The following is a 17685-nucleotide window of genomic DNA, read 5'->3' as shown; positions in this document are numbered from 1 at the left end:
GGAGGAAGTGTTAGCAGCAGCAGGAAAGATTGAGACCCTGCAAAATCACCCCCCAGCAGGGGGGTTTGTGTTCCTAATCCCTCTGTGCCTATCAGGCAGGGAGGTGGCATGGTCCTCTCCTGTTGGAGACAGGTGGGATAGAGAAATCCTGGTGGGAGCCCATCCCTCACCATAGCTGCCTCCTCTGCCATCCCTCACCACGAGCGGCTGCGAGGGATTTGGGTGATCTGGGGCCACTCTAAGATGTGGGACACCAGGATAGCATTCCCAAGGGAGGAGGTGAGGAGCAAGGTGGGAACAAGAGAAAGGAGGTGGAAGGGGACACAGGGACACATTCAGAGCTGGGAAAAGAAGGGAGGCAGCTATTTGCCTCTCCTGGGAGCTTCCTCAAGTGCAGGCAGGGATGAGTCAGGGCTGCTCATACACAAACTACTCATTAGCAAAGTGAAGTGCCGATGCAGGACCCTGAGCCAGGCAGGGTTTATGTGCCCAGGGTGCAGCAATAGCAGCTGGGTCACACACTCTACCCAAAAGACTTAAGCTTCTCACCATTTTCTGCATGTACCTTTGTTATAAGGGCCTGCATTGTCTAAATGCCACGGCGTGGTCTGAGGGCACCGGCACTGTGCAGAGCCAGCGGTACCTGCAGCCCATCCAAAGCACCACCAGTTATCTCCTGTCATGACTCGGGTGGTTTCCCTGGGAAGTCAGGGGTCAGGCCCAGCACCACGGGAGCTGTTCCCTGCCCTCTGCCAAAGCTGGCGGTCCGGGATGGGAGAGGTGGAGTTTGCCAACAGCAGTTCTCCCCGTGATTCAGTTTATATGGCAGTATCGAACAGCGGTTTGGTCGGGGGGGATGTTACAGATATCAAATCCTTTCACTGGAAAGTCAGATCTCGGCAGACAGCATTTTGGAGAGCACAGGGAAAACAACAACTATTTACGGTTGTTGTTTAGGGTTATGGACGCAAATGCCCTTGAATGATACAAACCGTCTTAAGGGGAATTTTTGCGGCTGATTAAGTGTAACCACAAAGCTTCAAGAAAACATGTGTTTATTTTAAGTAAGTAATGTTGATTACTAATGAGAATACTTAGTAGATATGATCAAAGGTAGCTGAAGTGCCGTCATGATATCAAAGACTGGGATGGAACGCTTAATTTAGATGTTGAAAAGCCAATCTAAGGTGAGCGTCTTGAAAGTAAATATCATTAACAGTATCTAGATTAGACCAAGGTATAAAAAGAGTTGGAGGTAACAGCTTTCAAATCTCCCGTATAAACAGGCAGGTGATGCTGTAACTGGGGGAGGAGAGTCAGACACTGAGCCCAGGGTAGGGGATGGATTGTGCATCTGGCGCACGCAGCCCCTGGCCGGGCTCCCGGCTCTGCCCATCAGCATCTCAAGGGAGCCGGCTCTGGGGAGCCAGCATGGCTCCTTTCTGCTCCAGCTTACCCAGGGGAAAGGGATGGAAATGAGTCCCCTGCTCCCAAAATCTTCAGCCTGAGCTCTAGTGCAGGGCTCTGTCTAAGGAGGGAAGGTTTGTGAGTGGCTAAGTGAGAACAGGGTGTCCGCTCTGCCAGCTGACCTGGGAGGTCAGGCAGACTGATGGAGGGATGAGTCTGACAGTGCAGCTCAGTGCTCAACATCCAGGCATCTGCATCCTCCTTCTGAAGCCTGTTTCTTCTCTCTATTAGCCAGCATGTGCTTGGGAAAGGGCTCCACATGTCCCCAGTGTCACCAGCCCCACTCCTGGATGTAACATCCCTGAAGTGAAACACTAATGGGATTTGGAACAGGCATGTAAAAGGGAATATGTTATTCATTTGCCTCATATCCATCTCGAGCTCCTGGGTTAGAAAACAGTGTTAATTGGAAAAAACTTTGAACATGGCTGAGCTGTGATCCACAATGTCTTTGCTAAAAACCCGTGCCAAGGTCCACTGGCTGGCGACCTTAGTAGTGGCTTCAAATCTCTGTCCTCTCTTCTGTCTCCCCAGGACCATTGCAATCAATCCCCTCTCCATCCCTGCTCCCACTGCTGACCGTGAGCAGGGACCCTCTTAGCCCAACTGCCCTGATGATGGCCCCTGTGTCACTCCCACGCTCCCCAGGAGCCACCTTGGGATACGCTCCGCTCTGCACGTTTCCCTGGACCGAGCCCCTTTGATTGAGCGCTGCGGGGCAGTGAGCGGGTGCCAGACTTTTGCCCTGCCTTGTGTAGGTTGGGAGAGTTTTGCCTTGCCATTTGGGGCCCAGGGAGTGCCCTCATCCCTGGGTCTGCTGGGCACCCTGGCTGGCCACACGTGGGCCCAACAGGCTGTTGCATGAGTCCATCCCCCCTTCCCCAGCAGCACTGGTGGTCCCCCATGGTGCCAGGGATGCCGGAGACAGGGAGAGGTGTTTCCCAGGGATACGCCTCAGAAGGGTTAAAGGAGGGTGGCTTTGCAGGCAGGAGTGCCTGCTGGGTGAGGGCAGATACCATCCAAAGAGCTGGAAGGACTGGGTGCTGGTCCTGCACAGGCTGATATTTTACTACATCTGTAAAAAAGGTGCTTTCCCAAAAAAAAAACTTGAAGTGCCTGTGAGCTACTTTCAAACACGGACTCAAACCCCAGCCTTGCAAAGGTACGGGGCACTGAAGCTTTTCCAAGCCCTGGTGTCCCCATGTCCTGGCTGGATACTCTGCACAGCCCCCGTGTGGCTCGGGAACTGCTGGACACTGCAGGTCCAACATCTCAGCCAGGGCTGGAGCATCTCATCTCCAGTGAGTAGTGACAGTGCCATGTCAAGCTCTTACCAGAAATCTCTTTGCTCCCAAGTGTTTTGCAGGCTCTTGAGTTGTAACAACAATAACAGAAAAGTACAAAAGCTGGTGATTTAAGTAGCTTGAGAACAAATCACTCCCCTGTTTGCTTGAGTGTCACCTGCTCAGTATCTGCTTCATGATACAGAGGCACAGTTTTCTCTTGGGCAATGAAAATCTGCATTTCTAATACATTAGAAAAGAAAATAAATAAAATCTAACATGAACAAAGTGATTTCTGGCCTTCTTTGCATATTACAAAGGAGCAAGATGGGCACAGACCCAATTCCTTTGTTCTTTTCAGATCTCTGCTACTGCGAGCAATATTTGTCAAGAGATTTGAAGCTGCAGATGAAAAGTGCTACCTACGGACCGAGGATTATTACTGCTTTAAACTCACACCCTTCAAACCAGCTGGCTGTCCCTGTTTGAAGGGAGGTGTGTGGCCAAACAGGTAGGACAAACACCAGCTGCCAGGATGCCCTGGGTCCTTGGCTCATCCTCACTGCCAAGGCTGTGGACACATTCCACGTGTAGTCCAGCACGGACCCTCACTGTTGATAGCACTGGGGTGGCAGCAAGGAATGCAAACCTAGGGTAGGGAGTTGCTGAAGAGCATTTTTAAGACCCAGATATTGGGATGGAGCTGAACAAGCTGCTTCAGTGTTGACCCTGCTGGGTTTAACACCAAAGGGTGAACGCGTGGTGGGATTTGGTGATGTGTAGGTTGGTGTACAACCTTGGGTGGACATGCAGGGAACCAGAATTTTTCCTGTCACAGCATCATATCTTGGAAAAACTGGCCTGCACTTGCAACTCTCCATGACCAAAGTACAAGTGTATGGGGAGGAGGGACTGGATTTTATTTTTCGGGTGATAAATCTGTGCTCATGAAATTTTGCTGCACAGAAGGAGCTGGAAGATGCCCTGCCACGACCTGCTATCACACAAGGCTGTTCCCTGTGAGCAGAGAGCCATCCTGGCATCCCCAGCACCAACAAAGAGAAACCCATCCATGACATTAAGTTCTGCTCAACAGCAGCTCAGATTAAGAAAGGTTTTCTTGTGCTGGAAACTCCATGAATAAGAATGTTAGGAATTGGCTTAAACCACCAGTGACATAATTAGAAGGCTTTTGATATGCCAATTTGGCTGATCTCAGTTACTTCCCCCTGGTGCTGGGGAGTGTCAGCAGAGGGATTAGCCTCCAGTCACTTCCTGACACTCTGCTAAATCTTCTCCCTCTTTGTTCTTCATCCAAGACAGGGGAAAAAAGGAAAAACAGGGAAGCAGCTCAGGAGATACTGAAGTGAAGCAGCATGCGCTGCATCCCTGACCTGCCTTCAGTTTACACTACAGGCTCTCCTTAAGGGTGTAATGCAATTATGGCTATAACTGGGTGCTATACATTTTAATCCCATTAGAAACAGCCTTTTAACAGCTCCTGACTGACTATAATATGTAATCTCATTAGAGAGACTACCTTTATACCTTGTATAAGAACATCCAAGCAGAAATCAAAAGCTGGGATAAGGCTAACATGGTTTTCTTCTTTTAAAACAGTCTGCTTTCTTTGCTTGTATTTGGGGTGCTGGTGCACAGGCACAAAGGCACAAAGGATTTGGTGGGGGCAGGCTGGATGGGGTTTGGGGACCACCCCTGTTTTTTCTCTTTAACTTCTTCCAGCACCCATCATTCCCTCCCAGGGATGGGGTACTGCTGTGTGCAGCCCGTGTGCCTGGTCCAGGTCTGCTGGCCTGGAATGCACAGGGATGTGGAGTCCTCGTCACCCTTGAGGCTGGCTCCATGCAAACTCAAGACAAATATTGACCAGGGCTGGGCCAAAGTTGGAAGGGTTTCTCCTGCCAGAGCGTGTTCGCTGCGCTGCCTGCCACGATACCACACTAGACTGACCAAAGCCCTTGGTGCGGGTACAGCTGTGTCTACACCACGTCTGCGTGTGTTGCTCTGCCAAAGGGGAGGAAGAGAAAGGGAGGGGCGATTTTTATTTATATTTTTTTTTAAATCTGTTTTCTTCAAGGATTTACCAGCGCTCAAGTGTCTCCTTTCGTAACAGTCTTTGAAACTTTGGGCAAACTTCAGGCAAATTTTCTGGGGGAAGGCAGACTTGAAGATGTTCAGTTCCTACATCCTATACTAAAATAGACTCCTGAGCAGTTTTCAGGTAGATTTGAGCTTGTTAGAGACCAGTGCCCACATGGGATAAGAACAGTGTGGATGCTCCAACCATGGGCCAAGCTTGGCAGGGTTGTGCTCCCTATCTGAGAATCCAAACTCTCAGACAAGCACCTGGACACAGCTGGATGGGGGTCCACATGTCACTCCCATCCCAGTTCAGCTCAGATGATGTTGAAATAGCAGGTCAAAAATAAATAGCTGTTGAAATAGCAGCTCAGCCCAAAACACTGTGATGGAGAGCAGAAGGCTTGGACAGAGCAGCAAAAGGTCAGGGAAAGAGGACAGGAGGACAAGACAGACCTGTCGCACGGGGACATCAGGGCGGTCCCCTCCCCATACTGAAAAACCAAGATACTGTAGCCAAGGGCAGCCAGGACCCAGTCCTGGTCTCTTTCTGAAGGGAAAGCAGCTGGTCCTGACTTAATCTCAACTGTGGTATGAGTCGTCATGGACCAGGATGGCAACTAATTACTTGGGCATAAATCTGTTAGAAAGTGGGGAAAAGGGCAATGCTGAGCTGAGCCACACATCAGCCCAGTGTTGGGGACCACTGTGACTGTCCCTCTGATGAGGCTCGAGAGATCTTGATGTTTGGGATCTTTAAAGACTGCAAAGACACTTATTTTTTCGAGAGGGGTGTTAATCCCGGCAGATTCAAAGGGGTGATAAAGCACTTTGTTTCTTGCTCTACGGTAATTGCAACTTCTGACAACTCTGATAAACTAAAATGAGGTTCTCAAAAGCATCCACCCAAGGCTTTGTGGGGCTGCAGTCAGGGTTGTATTTAAATGCCCCTAATGAGTACCTAGAGCAAATGGGAAAGACATGCAAATCAGATGTCTAATTGAATGGGCCTTTGAAGGAATATCCCAAGCCGCTGGGTAATTGATGGGTTATCTTTCCACCGGCTTGCCTTGATTGCATCTTCTTCCGCATTAGCCTTTCCTAGGAGTCTGGTTTAACAGGAAAAGTGGTGCACCAGGATTAAATGCAGCTCTTCTTCACAGACTGAACGAGGACATTTGCTGCCCAACCGTACGACCCTTCTGCAAGGCAGTGATTATTAAAATCTCTCTAGACTGGTGTTTCTTCCAGGCATGGAAGTGCCTTATCATATTGCATCTGAGCACAGCACTCAGTAAACTGCCTCACGACCTGCTCCCCATAGTGAAGGCATGACAGATGAAATAGCTTTCCCATCCAGTTTTTTGGGCCCACTTCTCCAGCAGGAGAAAATTGATGTGACTGCCTTCATTTGGATGTAGCAAAGCTGATTTATGCCGTATGGAAATGTGACCTGTCTGACCCATTGGCTGCGTTGGTGTCTCATGAGGATTTATCAGTGTTGAATATATGAAATTTGCTTTGCTTAAGAGCCTTGTGTTATGTTTGTGCAAGAGCCAATTGCCAGCAGCCACCGTTTTGGCCAAGCAGCTTGGAGTTGGAGCTCTGTTAGGACTCAGAATTGAGGCATAAATCCCTGAGTTTGGGAGTGTGTCTATAACAGTTATCTGGCCCATATGAGCTCTCTCCAGCACGTCTAAACAACTCTGATGACAACATTTTGTCAAACACATGGCCCCTGAGGACATTTGAGAGGTGCTGGGGTGTCTGAGACATCCTCAAGGGCTGGTTTATGTATCCATGGGAGACTGGAGCAGCAGCTGGGGGCTGGAGAGGGTGGATACTCAAGTGTACCTCAACAACTGTCTTTAAGGCAACAGATTTTTAGCCAAAGAATCTGCTTCTCAGCTGACTTTAAAATTACTTTCCTCTAGTCCCTGATAATGACAAGAAGGGCAGACTTTAGCCATAGCTTTAATTTCCCTCGCTGGGGGGAAATTCCTTCCAGAGCAGAGTGTCAGGGATGCTGGGCTGGGGCTGTTCTTGACACTGAGCCCATTGCTCAGTTTATCTTCAATCCTTACAGGTGCAGAAACCCCCAGTTCAAGCCCCCACACCCCAACCCCACCCCCAGGCTCCCCACAGAAAACCAGCACAGGACCCTGGCTGTATCTTGTTGCGTTTGAAGGGCACAAACATATTTACCAGCATGCCAGTTCAGCCTGGATTTGCTTTACATTTCTCCTGCCACTCAGATACAGACCCACAGTTCTTTCCTGCCTTCAGCTGCCTTTGTTATTTCTCATAGCAAAGCATCCTGCTCCTGGCTACATTCTTGCCTGCTATTTACTCTTTCTTTCTTTAATCTATGCCTAAATGCCACACTTTGCTCTTCATCTTTAATTTTCCAGCCCAAACCAAGGTATTGATACCAATAACCTTGCAGAATTACTGGATTCAGACTGCACATTAGCAGTTCTGCCTTTCTGCCTTCCCCCTCCCAGCACTTTCACACCCTCATGGGTAACCCTGTGATGGGCCTGGTTTGCAAAGCCCTGAGAGGGGCAGCAGGCAGAGCATGGCCCTGCTCTTGCTGGCACTGGATGCTCTGAGTGTCCTTGCCCACTGCTGAGTTTGTCCCAGTGCCAGAGTGGGCTGGTGTTGCCAGAGATCCACATCCAGGGGGAGCAACACAAGGGTTTGGCTGGAGCGGTCTCCATGCAGGATCTCAGTTCTGGTTCCTGCCCACTGGTGCTGGACCGCTTTTGTCCTGGTCAGTTCACTCACCAGCGTTTGCCACCTGGCTCCACGGCAGCCTGTGCACTGCTGGCCCCTTTCCTGAGGAGCTTCCCACGCAGCTGTGAGTCTTCCACCAAAGCCTTGGCCCAGACTGTCCACACACAAGCCCTGAGAGCCAGAGCTAATGTATGGTGTGAACCTGGCCCTGTGCCTGCCCTGGGCATATGGGTTACAGCCCGGGTTTCGCTTCAAAGCAGGCTTTGACCTGCCTACTGTGCTGCAAGGATGGAGTTAAGACCTGGAGAGAAAAGCTCTGATTTGGGTATCTGGCCAACGGCTGCCACAGTTCACTGGGATGGTATTTCTGACCTCTGCTTCTATTGCTTTGCTTCCCAGAGATCAGAAATTGCTTGCTGTTTGCTGCTGTGAGCCCAAGACTCTCACTGGAGACAGGTCTCAGCATGGACAGATATGTGTGGTGGACACCAAACCACAGAGATCTCTCCCAACATCTCTGCCCTTACAAGAGGGTATCTCCAGCCTGGCAGCAGCAGGTCCTCCAGGTCAGAATCCAGGTGACCTTGTTACAGAGGCCTTGAGATGGGCTTAATTTCACTTTCTTTTGATCTAGCCCGCAGGATAAACATGGGCACCTGGGTGATAAAGAAGGGGAATATCATCTTTTGGCTATTAATTCTGGCTTTGACTGAAGTCCTGTCTGGTACGGATGAAATAGAAACTACAGTATTACCTGAGGTCTTTGGAAGAGTCCTTCCCTGTTCCAGAATTGCCAAGGAATAAGTGCTCCTCAGAAATTACAGCAGTAATGGTAGGAGGCCTGAGGATGGATTATCACCACCCTGTCCCAACTAGACTCAGTGATGAAAAACAAAATCCCACGCCATGATCTGGGGATGTGCCAGCATCCAACCCCAAGCTGGTCAGCCGGTACCTGAGCTAGCCTTCTCCTGGTTGTACTGTTGTGGTGTCCTGCACTTCCATGTCCCAGTGCTGGCCAGCACTGTTGTGTGACCCTCTCTTCCCAAGCAGATGTTGCTGAGACACTGGCAATGTCCTTGGAGCTCCAGGTCACTGTGATTGCATCCTGCCCTCTGCCCTTGCATCATCTGTGCCTCTCATGGGGAAAACTGCATGTGGGAGAAAACATCTGTTTATTCCTTCTGCACTGGTTTGCATGATGTTCTCGTACACTGTGTGTGTGACAACAGTTGTTATTGCTGCTTCCTACTGGAAAACTTAAATTTTTGGACCTGCTTTTCTCTCCACTTACAGAGTGGTTTGGACTATGTTCAGATGGCCAATGCAAGATCACATGAATGCCACCCTAAGTGTGCTACCTTGCCTTCTGTGCTCTTCAATGCCACCCTATTTCTGGTGATGTTGTTCATGTATTTTTCTAGACTAGTTATGCCTTTTTTTCCTCCCGCATTTTCTGAGATCAGCTGATTTATCAACATGGTGCTCCTTTTTGTGCAGAAGTCAGTGGGGAAGATGTGAGCTGATTTCTAGCACTGATCCTTTGGGAGTCCCACCAGTGATCTCCCTTCCCTTCAGCTGATGTTTCCCACACGGTGCACCACTTCCTTGCTCCCAGCAGTACCAACCATGTCCAGAGGAACTTGACATGCCCTGTGTGCCACTCCAGAGTCTTACAGCAGTTTTCAAGTCTCAAAACCTTTACAGTGTCCCTCCTGGTGTTTAGGAGGTTTTCTGGCACTCGTCATGCTGTTGATCCCAGGTCAGAGGGTTTAGCTAGGCAGACCACTTCCCTCCCTTGCCAAATATAGGGAACCTGGGTTATTCTTCAGCTAGAGGTGGTCTTCACTTGTGCCTTCCCCAACCTGACAGCATTTTACAATGGGATTCCCTGGACTTGAGCATCTAAACCCACTTCCTCAGCCTTGACCACATCATCCTCTAGATTTTATTCTCACTGTGCTTGTGGGGCTTGAAACAGATATTCAACAGATATTCCTCAGGATGACTTGAACTAACTTCCCTTTACATGTATCTCACTTCAGCCCTTAATTTCCCTTTTACTTTTTATTTAAATGGGTAAAAAGACCCCCAAAATTTTTACTAGTTTTTACCTTCTCAGTACCTCTCTTCTGTTTTGGACAGCTTTTTCTTTTTGTTCCTTTGTAACTTTCTTTGTTAACCTTGCTCCTTTTTCTTCCTCTTCCTTCCTGTCTCCACTTAGTATCCCATTTCTCCTAAGGTACCTGACACCTGTCCATGGGTTCCTGGGGAGGCACAGCATCGAGCCTGCTTTTGTTTGAAGGTGAAACGAAGCACCATTTCACCAATAAAAAGTTCCGACTGTCAAGCACCGTGTTATTCAGGGCTGATGAATAACTTAGAGGAGATCAAAAGATATTAAGCTAAAAGAATTATTATACAGGAGCCTACGGGACCACACAGATCTCCCGTTCCAGCTAAAAAAGTCCCAAATTAACCCCCCACATCTCTCCCCCTTAAAAAAAAAAAAAAAAAAAAAGCGTGTGTGGTCTTGAACAGCCAAAGAAGCAAGCCATTATTTGTAAGTCTGCTATATAAAGCATAATTATTATCCTTTTTATCATCCAAGTTATGGGGCAGGCTTTTCCATCTTTACTCACGCCAAGTAGCACCTCGTGTCAGAAATAGCCTCGCTGGTTTGAAGGGGATGAGTCATCCCGCAATCAGGTAGGAGGAGAACAAAGATAGACACGACTTCCCGGACTGGATCTCTCTCTTTTTGCCCCTGATGCACGATCTGGCTCCTCCACGGCACCTATCAAAGAGCAACCGCCGGGAGCGTTGGTGCGGGCGCGCCTTCCCAAGGGCCTGCAGGCTGGAGACGGCCCACTGGAGCAATGCATCTGGTCTGCAGCTCCCTCCTTCCCGCTCGCCTTCCCAACAGCTCCTCAGATGTGGGCAGGAGAGGGCTGTGGGCCGTATGAACTGTTCTGGCAGCCGGCGGCCCCACTCCCACTCGCCTCCTTTCCCATAGCCCCAAAACCCATCATGTGACCAGCACATACTGGTAGGATTCCAGTTGGGGTGCTTGGCAAAGAGGCTCCTCTCCAGGCACTGGGGGGCTCTGATGTCATCCCACCGTGGCTTGAGAGCAAGGTGAAAATAAACAGCAATGCCATGACTCAAAAAATGTGATATACAAAGGGAAAAAAACTCCTCCAAGAGCCACGGAGTTCTCCAGACCAAGAGCTTGCTTTCCTCAAGAGCCCAGTTTTGCTCCAGCTGAGACTTTGCCCATACCCTCTGGAACCAGAATTTAGATTTTCACCACTTTTTCCCCCTTTTTTTAATTAACAAAGAAATTCTGAGAGGGAAAAGGCTGGTTGTTTCCTCTTGCTCCCCCTCGTTGTTACAATTTGAAACCTGCATCTGGCATTTGGAGTGTTGAGAACAGCTCAGAGCCAATGTATTGGGGCTGATGCACCACCCTGGGTTTCAGGGGAATTAGCTGTTTGCCCAGATGCTCTGGGGGAGCTCTTTAATATCCCAGTGGGAATAACACTACTAAAAAAGGAAAACCCATTAGTACACGTCTGCTCTTGCAGAGGCTCCTCTGCTCCTCTGAGGGTGAGACCTTTAGAGAAGGCTTCTGAGTTGTTACAAGTATCACCTCGGATGGCTCTGACAATGAGCAATTTTAGGGCAATTTTTTTCCCAGCTGCCCCAAATCATCTCCCTAGCCCTCATAGTCACTACCATTGTTGATTAGAAGTCTCTTTAATTGAAGCAACCGGTCTGTTCACTGCGGCGAGCGCAGCGCTTTGAAGATGCATTAGAGCACACGTAGGGAAGCACTGAGTAATGCAGGGAGATAAGCAGCTGTGTTTGAAGCTGGGGATCCAAGAGGCCGTGGAGGAGCACAAAAGGCACTTGAAAAAGGCAGCGTCACCCCACTTCCCCACAGGAGTCCTGAGGGCCCAGATCTTCGCCCTTGGGTAGGTTGGTTGCTTCACGCTCAGCATCCAGCCCTGATGTCACATGCAGCGGCTTTTGTCACACTCTCCAGCCCTCCTCTCTTTTGATGCTCCTCTGCTCTGTGGCAGACACCATTTGGTCTCATGGCCCGTCTGACTGGAGGGAGGGGGGAGAGCAAGCAGATCTGGTTGTCTCTCTCAAGTTGTCCCTGTCTCTCTGTGCTAGTTTGGGTTCATCTCTTAGTGGGAAGAACTTTGCTAATGCAAAGCCAACAGCTTGGCGAGGCCACTCTGTGGGAAGGAGAAAAGGTGAACATCCAAACCCTTGGATGCGCAGCTGGGAGCTCAGACAATTGTCAGAGACACTTGGATCCTATAGGGATGTACATCAGTGCAGGAAACCTGACAGACTGCCCAAAAGTCACACCTTAACCCAATGACTGGAGTATAGGGACAATGGGAAGGGTTCTATATATCCCTCTAGGATGGGGGTTACCACCATGTAATCTTCAGGAATTATGTGATCCTTGGGGTTGTTTTATGGTCTCTGGTGGACATGGGCATCTGGAAACAAACAATAGTTGGAAACAAGACTGGCAAGTCTGAATTTTTAGAAATGTAAATTTTTAGAATATCTTGTTGCTGAAACCCTATCTTGGGGCAAGAGGAAGAGCAGAACTTGGGAGTTATGGATCTAAGAATGGCAAGGTTTTCAACTTCTTTCCATAAGCCCTCTTTACCAGCTCTGAAACACAGCATCAAACCACCCCAAAAAGAAAATTATTATCTTCATCTAGAGACATTCAGCACCATTTTGTCTTGCAGCATATCCCAGAGCTCCCATGGGACCAGTGCCCAGTTGTACCAAAACAGGCAGCCAGGACATCTCAGAGAAGCTTTCTCAATGGAATAAACATCCCCAAACTCATGAAAGGCAAATCGTCTCCTCTAATACCCATGTGCTTTTTCCATGTGAGCAGGTGCAGATGTTTTCTGGCTTGTGCCTGCCACTGGGCGTGGGTTCTGCAGGGCTGTTATCTCTCTCATCAGATGATACAAGTTCGCAGGCTCATCTCCTTCCAAGAATGCAACTGACTTAAAAAGAGTTCAAAAGAAGATTAGGTTTCAAGGTAACTGGAAGCTATTCAGTCAAAGCCAAGCTGCATAAAGTGAGGGGAATCCTCCTTCTACCTCCATGGCTGTGCAAGGCAAGTGGGAACATGAGAAAGGAGCTGAGAAAGTGTGTGTCTTCTTCACAGACACAAACAGGACTGCAAATTGGAGACAACCACTACAAATTTAGCTGAAGATGCTTTAGAAATTGCATCTTGCCAATGTTTTGCTTATCAAACTAGAGTGTTTGCTGGCAATTACCTCAGCAAAGCGAGCACAAACAAAAACACATGGGATCTCATCACTGGTGCTCCCCTGTCAGTGGGGAGGTTGGCACTGTGGCACACAGAGGCTTCAGCAATGGGAGCACTTGGGTGCTCAGGTGGTGAAAAGTCGCCAGCCTGCAGCTGCAGGGTCTGTGGTGCTGATGGCTGGGGAGTGTGGGCTGAGGTATTCCCTCCACTGGCAGCTCTCTCTGCCTGTCCCTGTGCCTTTCATCCATCCAGAAGCAGCAGGAGCAGCCACCTCCACTCTCCCAGCTGTACTGCCATCGTCCTGCCCTGTCCCTCCTCTTCCCACAGCCACAGAAGATAGTCTCAACCCATCTCATCCTCTGGACAGCTTTGGTTTCCCAGCTGAGGTGCTGTGAACCAGCCTCAGAAATAGTTTGGGTGAGAGTGAGAACACTAGGAAGTAAACACCCAGAGGTGGGGGTGGACATGGCTGGAGCCTGGTTTGGAGGACAGGCTTCATGGACAGGCTGCAGGGACATCTGTGTCACTCCTGGCTTGGCTGGACAAGCTCAGGTTATAGTGGCACCAGGCTTTTATACCTGGAGACACAACAGTGCCTAATTCCTGATGAAAGCCCATCCATAGATCAGGGCATCAACTCCCTCACACTTCTATCATGCAATGTCTGTTTTACAACAAGATCCTGTTGGACTGGCTGGGACAAAGGTGTCATTACATCTAGAGACAATGTGACCCAAGCCCTGTCTGGAGGAGTTTTGGATATGTCTTCATTGAAGAGCAACATGTACATCTAGCTGGTCCTGCAGTCACAGGGAAACTCCTCTGATCATGGGATCATTCAGGTGGAAAGAGACCTCTGGAGTTTGTCTAGTCCTCCTCAGCTCTCTGAGGGTTGACAGCCAGCCCTGGTGCAGCCTGAGCCAAAGCCTTGCCATTTGGAGACATGCAAAGGATGGCTTTGCCCTGCACTGCAGGAGAATCTTGGTCCTTGAGGAACCTTCCAGGCTTGGCCACCATGAGGGAACCTGCAGCTGATTTCATCACCAGAGGCCCCCACCACCGAGGGCTGAGGACACACAGCACAGGTTTGGGCAAGCCAGACCCTTCTAGAACATGACTGTCAGAGACATGTCCACACCCTGGGTTATTTTAAAGCTCTCTCACCACCATCACCCAGCCTCTCCAAGCCCTGCCCCAACCACAGAGCACCTGGCAGAGGAAATCCCACAGGGATGGACAGGAGCAAGAAGCGCACTTGGTGGCTGCAAGCCAAGAGGTGATGCAAGGTCCAGCCAGTGCCACCCAACCCACCAGGTCCTGCTGGATCCCACAGAGCTGCTCCACACCTTTCCCTGAGCACAGGGCTCTGAGGGCTGCTGCACATCCCTGACCATAGGAAGGTCTCATCCTGCTTTTGGGTCCAGGCATGCTTTGCTTCCCTCTTCCAGTGCCTGATGCAAGGGTGCTGGCTGACCAAGGCCAAAGCTCTGGTAAGTCTGAAGGTCCTGAGAAATATCACAGAGGTGTCCCATAGCTGAAAGGGTCACCCACAGGAGGCCTTCTACACACCTCAGACAGCAGCTGTCAGCGCTCCTCTCCTTGTTTTCCCAGCTACAGAGTGCTCAGCACACCGGCTGGGAACCCATTTTCTCTCCCTAGAGACAGACACTGCTCTTTTCCACCTTCCCCATCACTAAGACAAGGCCTTTTTCTTCCCTTCTTTCTTCCTTTGTCCACCCAGTCTGGGAAAAAGCTTTATATCTTCCCCACTTGAGTTCACTAAGGACTGCTTTTGGGGTCCTACATGCAGGACCCCCTGACAGTCTGTGTAAAACCCATAGCCATGAGAGGAAGCTGCAGCCTGGTACTCACAGCAGTAACTCTCATACTCACTAAACCTGTCATCCCAGTCTGGATTTCCTTTTAATAATCAGACAGAAGTAAATGATTCACTTGTTGCTCATCTGAAGTTTGCTTTTTTCCTCCTGGAAAGTGTTTCTTTGGGAAGGATGGACCTGAATTGCCCCCATTTCCCAATACTCCTCAACACTGACCATGCCAGCTGAGAAGCCAGATGTGCCTGGGCATGGCACGGCAGGAACAAATCCATCATCACCTTTTTGTGCCTTCTCTGAAAACCTGCTGATTAATATGAAGTCCTGCAATTTCACTGCTTCAGGCCTCCTTGTCCCACTTTTTCCCACTTTCTTTCAGAGGACCCCTTCCACTGCCACCCAATAAACTAAAAGAGGGGGATTTTTTTGCTGTTGCACTTGGGCACAGTACCTCTGGAGCTGCCTGTGTTTCCCAGAGGAGTGGAGCATGAGGAAAAGGACTGCACCCGCTACTTGTGTCTGTTTATTTACAGTGTAAACAGCTTCTGTGCTGGAGCTTTGAAGAGGCGCCGCACATTTGTATGTCAAGATCCCTCCACGCTCTGTGCGGTTTTCCCACGTGATCTGAGCTCTTCAGAGAGGAAAGTTTGCTCCTTTGCCTCCATCCTGGAGAAGATGAGGAGGGCCAGAGTGATGCAGAGCCCCAGTGAGGAGTAATGCCTTCAGTGGAGGAGGTTTGGGCTGAATTACCTTGTTTATGGTAACCTGATGCAGCTCTGCTAACGAGAGGTAATTTGGTAAATCCCCATTAGGCTGTTGATCACGAGCCCTAAAGTGACTCTCAGGAAGTTGTGGCTCCAATCAGACTCGACTGAACTGCAGAAGCAGGAATAGCAACCTGTCTGGACTGAGTGCTGGTTTTGTATAAAACAGATGAAAATAGATAGATAAAGAGATAAATGGATAGATCGTAGACAAAAATAATTAAATAACTTCTGGAATTGTCTCCCAAAATAGCTGTGCAATAGTTATTTAAATGCTATAGGGCACAGTACCTGCTTGCAGGGGATTATCACCACTGCAAAATCAATATTTGCTAGAAATCTCTTTGGTAAACTCAAGAAAGCCTTTTAATAAAGCAAAATCACATCAGCTTCTCACCACGCTCACAACCTCTTGGGTTTGACAGAAGCAATGATGGATGTCAGAAACCTTATCTTGGCAAAACAGCTCCTAACAATTCCCTAACCCCTGAACATGATTGTTATCCGCTAAGTTGCCTGTCTTAGCTATTTACTATAAGCTATGAGTATGACCATGTGCTCCAGAAGAAACTTAGGCTACTATATTCTGTTGGTTAAATATTAGATTTACATCGCTCCAAAATTAGGAATGGGATTTAGGTCATCCAGCAATTAATAAAATTTGCTCTTGTGCCTTGAAATACTTGGTCACAGAATTGTGCTCCAAGCAGAGGTGGTGCTTGCATGATTTGTACCCTGTGAGGTGCTCAGCAGCCAGCTGACAAAGAAGAAAAATGGGTATATTCCCAAGTCCCAGGTCCATTAGTGTGCTTGCATGGATTTCCTTCTCCACTTCATGCCTCCACTGTCACCCCTGGGACTTGTGCTGTGTCTGGGACATCTGCAGCTTCCCAGCAAGGCTAGGAGAGACCCCATCCCAACCCAGCCTTGTGGGGTGCTGGGAATGAAGGCACAGGAGCACCAGTGGGCATAATCTGGTGTTTTGCATCAGAGGACAAGAAGAAATAGCCTCAAGTTGTGCCTGGGGAGGTTTAGGTTGGATAGGAAAAAAAATTCTTCGAAGGTTTGTCAAGTATTGTAACCAGCTGCCCAGGGCAGTAGTGGAGTCACCATCCCTGGAGGGATGTAAAAGATGTGTGGATGTGGCACCTGGGGACACGTTTTAATGGTGACCTTGGCTGTGCTGGGTTAACAGTTGGACCCGATGATCTTAAAGGTCTTTTTCAGCCTAAATGATTGCCCTGACTCAAGCCCTTTATGGTGGCTTATGGAACATCCCTGAATGCTTTCCTGAAGCCCCAGGCATGACCTCTGCTGGGGTCTCAGGGCTCCTGAGTGTCTCTCCTCTCCCTGGTGGCCGTGCCTGGCTTTAGTGGCAATTTTAAGAGACTTGCCTGTAGGTGGCTTGTGCCTCTCCAGTGGCCTTTGCTGGAGGGTGGTGTGGGCAGGAGGACACAGGAGACCACTGGTGTCCCTCAAGATTTGTGCTGCTTTGCACCCAGACACAAGGTGTGACTGTCACAGTTACACTCAGGTACCCCAGCATCACTTATGCTGCCTCCTAAGGAAAAAGACCCAAAAACTTCTGTGCTTCCAAGAGCATCCCTGTGGGAGAAGGAGAGCAAAGCAGAGGTGTTTTGCACACCAGCCTCGCAGATCCCCAGCCCTCGATGCCAAGCCCTGGGTTGAACCCCTCTGCCCCAGCAGCCGTCCCCTCCTGACCTTGAGCTCTGCCGTGGGGCTCATGGGGCTCCACACAGCTGCAAAACCCCCTCTGCCCCCATGGGCTCTGCTGTGCCCGTGGGATGGTGCAGGGGATGCAGCACTTTGGGGATCAAGGGCGACGGCTGCTGTGTGTGGGTGAGGCAGCCTCAGCCTGGAGACCCAGCAGTTTGTTTGTTTCTTTTCTCTATAGGATATTGTTACCAAAAAAAGAAAATGGGGGTGGGGGAAGGTGGGAAGAGAGAAAAAAAGGAAGGCTGAGGCTAAATGATGAAAAGGCCTCTCTCCTGCAGCTATGAAATCTCACCCGGAAGGCGGCGAGGGGAAGTGTCTTCCAGCAGGGTACAAAGTCAGCAGCAGAGCTTTGAACTCGGGGGAACTCCACGGCGGAGCAGAGCCCTGCCAGGGAGCCCCAGCTGTGCATACCTCAGCTGCAGCTGGGGGAGCTGGGGCTG

The sequence above is a fragment of the Cyanistes caeruleus genome, chromosome 5 (genome assembly GCF_971803275.1).
Source record: "Cyanistes caeruleus chromosome 5, bCyaCae1.hap1.1, whole genome shotgun sequence".
Taxonomy (NCBI): Eukaryota; Metazoa; Chordata; class Aves; order Passeriformes; family Paridae; genus Cyanistes; species Cyanistes caeruleus.
Note: the sequence above shows the minus strand (reverse complement) of the source record.